Source organism: Tenrec ecaudatus, chromosome 2, assembly GCF_050624435.1.
Source record: "Tenrec ecaudatus isolate mTenEca1 chromosome 2, mTenEca1.hap1, whole genome shotgun sequence".
Lineage (NCBI taxonomy): Eukaryota > Metazoa > Chordata > Mammalia > Afrosoricida > Tenrecidae > Tenrec > Tenrec ecaudatus.
In genome coordinates, this window is record NC_134531.1 from 88,997,884 (window position 1) to 89,003,715 (window position 5,832).

Genomic DNA, 5,832 nt, shown 5'->3' on the forward strand with positions numbered 1-5,832 from the left:
TACAATTTGGTGGTTTAATCATATCAAGTAGGGCTGTGCAGTCATTGTCACAATCAACTTCGGAACTCCCCCCACTTCTTTTACCCATTTCCATCTCCTCCTTCTGGGTCCCCATATAGTCATGGATCGTGTTAGCATCTTCCTATCTCCTTCGATCTGTTTCCCTAAACAGATAACTATGCAAAATTAGGGCAGACGCGAAGCAAGGATCCATCAGCAATGGGCACATAAAACTGATAGAGACCTAAATCTAACAGGAAGCATGGAATATGAAAAGTTTAGGGTAAATTCAGATTGGGTCAGTAGGGCAGTCAGGTTATAAGGCGTCACACTGTGGCCTGAGTACAGTTGCTAACCCCCCTTTCCAGTGCCCATCATCTGGTTTTGGGCACACTATTATTTCTAGTCAACGTGCATTCGGCTTTCACCAGAAGTTCATCGCATGGAATGGTCCTGTGAATCAATTTTGAGCTGTCATTTCCATCTAGAGTTTTCCACAATACGGCTGTTTAGGATTTGAGCATTGGTACCACTCCCTTTTGGGGTCACACAGGTTCGTGTGCTTCTTCCATGTGGACTTAGCAGATTCCTCACTTAGACGGCTGCTTGTTTTGAGACAAGCCTTTAAGATCTCAGGGGCTATTATTCACGATAGCCAGACAACATCTAGTTTCTTCACCAACACTTTGCTGTGGCAACCATATCTTCAGTGATTTTTTTCCCCATGGGGCTGAGTACCAGGAAGGGCCAAGTTATAAGAACTAATTGGTCTTATATTAGGGCTTGATATACTCATTTTGATTTGTATGTATTCCACTGGAGAACTACATTTGTTTTGTTTTTTTATTTTTATTTTATTTTTTGAGAACTACATTAATATAGACAACATTTATGTTGTTGAAATAAGCTATTTGTGATGAAGAAGTCATTGGTCTTGCAAAATTATATTATGCAATCTCCAGCTTCATTTCTACCACCCTGGCCAACTTTTTATTGGTTTCCTTTGGTTCCAACTCTTGCATTCCAAATGGCAATAATTATGAATGCATCTTGATTGCATGTTTGATCCAATTTATACTGAGGACATTAGTAGAATTCTTGTTTCTTCATCCCATCTCTAGTGGTTGGTGTGTAAACATGAACAATAGTTTACTTGACTTGATGTCCTTGATATTATCCAATACCTGATAGACTTGAAATTCAAAATAGACCTTTAAATGGCTGTTTTTGAGGATGATTGCAACACCATTTCTTTTTTTAAAAACTTTTTTTAAAAAACACTTTATTAGGGGCTTATACATCTCTTATCACAATCCATACATATACATGCATCAATTGCATAAAACACATCTGTACATTCTTTGCCCTAATCATTTTCTTTTTTTTTTCTTTTCTTTTTTTTACACTTTATTAGGGGATCGTACAACTCTTTTCAGAATCCACACATATACATACATCAATTGTATAAAGCACATCCATACATTCTTTGCCCTAATCACTCTCAAAGCATTTGCTCTCTACTTAAGCCCTCTGCATCAGGTCCTCTTTTTTTTCCCCCTCTCTCCCCGCTCCCCCCTCCCTCATGAGCCCTTGATAATCCACAGATTGTTATTTTGTCATATCTTGCCCTATTCGGAGTCTCCCTTCCCCCCCCTTCTCTGCCATCCATCTCCCAGGGAGGAGGTCACATGTGGATCCTTGTAATCAGTTCCCCCTTTCCAACCCACTCACCCTCCATTCTCCCAGCATCGCCCCTCACACCCCTGGTCCTGAAGGTATCGTCCACCCTGGATTCCCTGTGCCTCCAGCTCCCATATGCACCAGAGTACAACCTCTGCCCTATCCAGTCCTGCAAGGTAGAATTCGGATCATGGTGGTTGTGGGGAGGAAGCATCCAGGATCTGGGGGAAAGCTGTGTTCTTCATCGGTACTACATCGCACCCTGACTGACCTATCTCCTCTCCTAAACCCCTCTATGAGGGGATCTCCAGTGGTCAATACTTGGGCCTCGGGTCTCCACTCTGCACTTCCCCCTTCATTCACTATGGTATATATATGTGTGTGTATGTGTATATATATACATACACATATATACATACATACACACACACACACATATATATTCTTTTTTATGTGCATGATGCCTTATACCTGGTCCCTTTGGCACCTCATGATCGCACCGGCTGGTGTGCTTCTTCCATGTGGGCATTATTGCTTCTGAGCTAGATGGCCGCTTGTTCACCTTCAAGCCTTTAAGACCCCAGACACTATCTCTTTCGATAGCCGGGCACCATCAGCTTTCTTCGCCACATTTGCTTATGCACCCATTTGTCTTCGGCAATCGTATCATGGAGGAGTGCAGCCCATGATGTGACTTTTTGTTCTTTGATGCCTTATAACTGATCCCTTCGGGACCATGCGATCACACAGGTTGGTGTGTTCTTCCATGTGGGCTTTGTTGCTTCTGAGCTAGATGGCCGCTTGTTTATCTTCAAGCCTTTAAGACCCCAGTCACTATCTCTTTTGATAGCTGGGCACCATCAGCTTTCTTCACCACATTTACTTGTTCACCCACAACAGCATTCCTTTTGAATTTGTCATTACTGGCATATTAAACTATATGATTGATTCACAATGGACAATACTAGTCCATTTCAGCTCACTAATGTCTAGGGTGTCAATCCCTTTAGATTCCTTTCATTTTTTATTGCTTCTAATTTTCCTAGATTCATACTTCATACATTACAAGTTCTGATTTTTAATAGATGTCTTATAGCTACCACTTCTCATTTTGAATTATGTACCATTGGCATGGCAAAATTTCAAAGGGTACTTTGAGAAGACAAAGTATTATAAAGAAATATGCAAAGACCTGGACTTTTAGAAAACAAAAAGGAAGATCATGCTCAGTTCTTATCAGGCTGAAAAAGTGAAAGAGCCTTGGGTGACCCTACTGGTATTTGAAATATCAGTGACATAGCGCCCAGCATCACCAAACCAAAAACAAACTCACTGCCATGAAGTCAATGCTGACTCATGGAACCCTCCTGTGGGTTTACGAGTCTGTAATTGCTTATCGGGATAGAAAGCCCAGTCTTTCTCCCAAGGAAATGCTGATGGTTTCAAACTACTGACCATGTGAATTCCAGCCCAGAGTAATCACTACACCACCAGGTACTGTTCCAGCATCACAGCAACAGGAAAGTTACCAAAGTAGGACAAACTGACAGATAAGTGGAAGCATGTCTGAATAGGCAAATGCAAATAAGGTGTAGAGGTCAGTTTTGTCGTTTTACTGAGTATAAAAGTGAGCTATCTCAGAAGCAAGAAAATGGACTCCCATGACTGTCAGGAAATAAGGGCTATTAGATCATGTGAGATATCCCTTCCTGAACTTGCCAGGAACAAAGGCACCAGAAGCAGCAGTGTCAAGATCATGAGACAGAGTAGAAGAGCATGACAACCCATTAGACAGAGCAGTAAGTTTCCTAGACTAAGCAAATCTGAGTATCTCAAGCAAAATACTGGCTTTCAGAGGGGTGCTTTTGGGCAAATATCAGCATTAGACATTTGTAATACTGGCCAGATCCGGGCAGAGGACAAGGGACTAAGTGGCTAAGGACCAGGAACACATATGCTTCCTGCCGTGATGAGTAGCGGTCATGTTGCAGACAAAAGAACTGTGTACTTAGAATATTTTCTAATCCTGATTTGTGATGGCCTGTCAACTTCCCAAATACACTCTCATAATCATATTGTTTGTGAGTTCTGTGTAGCTATTACAATGGATTATTGAACACAGCAGAGAAGTGAGAGAAAAGTAGGAGAGATGGCTAGGAGTTACATAATCTGGTGTCAATTTGGGATTCGAGAGGATTAAGAGTGAAGGTTGAAGTCTAGTCTGTCAATCAGATTATAGCCAATGAGGCCTCTGTGTGGGCAGGGCCTTCCCCTAAGAATTTTGGGGTTCCAGGATTTCCTCCTTGGAGGCAGGAGATCTCTCTGGGATCACTTCCTTGGAGACTCTCTACTGACAACACTTATTCCCTGGGAGACGCTCTACTGAAAGGACACATGGTGCTACACCCTGGGAGTTGGGCAAGTCACATGGACCTACCCTGATGCAACCAGACCTCTGGAGCCAGAGAAGTCACGAAGAGACCCCTGCCAGCAGTGAAATGCTTACAATGCCACTGAATCCACAAGACTTCCAACCCACAAGCCTGTGATCCTTCTGCATTCCACATCATTGCATGTATTTCATGAGTCTGAAGAGGACTTTATCGATTGGTATTGGGCATATGGGCTAATATTGGACCTATGGACTTGATCTGGACTGGGTCATTTTCTCAATATTCAATTGCCTCTGTATATAAACCTCTGTCTTATATAAATCTGAGTGTCTATGAATTTGTTTTTCTCATCTATCCAGACTAACACAGCTAGTGTCAAAAGAGAGCTAAGAAGGATGGGGGGTGGGGTGGAGGAATGTTTGACCTCTACCTTGCAGAAATCATTTTTGTGGAGCTGTATTCAGTTTGTTGTATGCAGAGGCTGTCAGACTGGAACCCTGTGCCATTTTTCCCGGTAAGTTATAAATCTTGTTTCATTCTTCTGCAAATGCTTATCCAGGTTGGTAACACCATTTTTTAAAGAGATGATCTTTCCCGGATTTAATGACAATTTATCAAAGATCAACATCTGTAGGTGGATGGACTTACCTCTGGGCTCTCATTTCTATTCTACTGGTGTGTGTATTTTATCATTTTACCAGTACCAGGCTGTTCTGATGAATGTGCTGTGTAGTAGGTTTTGAGATCAGGAAGTGAAAGCTCTCCTCTTTTAATTTTTCCTGAGTAATGATTTGCTTCACTTGGATCTCCTTTTTTTTCCATTGGAAGTTGGTGACTAGTTTTTCCATCTCTTTAAAGAACGATGTTGGAATCGAGATCTGAATTGCATTGCAGAGGCAGACTGCTCTGCCTTTCCCTGTTCTTTCAGTTCCAGCAAGGGGCCAAGGTGTGCATAAGTTGCTCAGTCAGAATGCACCACACGACACTTCAGAATTGTCCCCTAAAAAGACGGGCCCATTTTACATTCCTAGCAGTACAGTACAAAGATGTTCATCTCACCTTCTCCTTGCCAAGCTCCACATTCTCAAATTTTCATAATCAGGCTGGTATCAAGGATCTCAGGTGGGCATAAATATTATTTTAATATGCATTTCTCTAATTACTAATGAGGGTTAGGTTTAGTTTCTATGTTAACACTTTATGTGCTGTGTTTCTTCTTAGATGTATATGGTCAGATAAATTGCTCTTTTATCTAATGGGAAATTTTAACGCTTTCCTAAAAGCTTATGGACTTTTTTTATATTTGCTTTTGTTGGTGAGGCACATTGTGAATTTTTTTCTAATCTCTCTCTGTTGTACAAACATTTTTTTTGGTACATAGTTATAGACATCACTTTCAATTTTGGTGTAGTTTCATTATAAAACATCCAAAAATATATGTATTTTAAAAATCTTTGGCCTTAAAGTTACTTGAAATTTATTTTGATGGCAGGGATCTTTTTTTCCATATGATTTTATATTTGTTGCATAGTTCATTTTTTTACCTCTTGATTTTAAAAGCCAAATTTATTAGACACTGAATATAGGTATTTTTCTGTTTCAGAATGCAATATTATTTCCCATTGATGTGATACCTTTTTTTTCAAAAGCTCTCAAATCAGCACTTCATACAGCAAATAAAGATGCAAAATTTGCGAATTTTATTTAGAAAGAAACAATTATAAACTCAAATAAAATGTCCACTTTAATATTTACTACA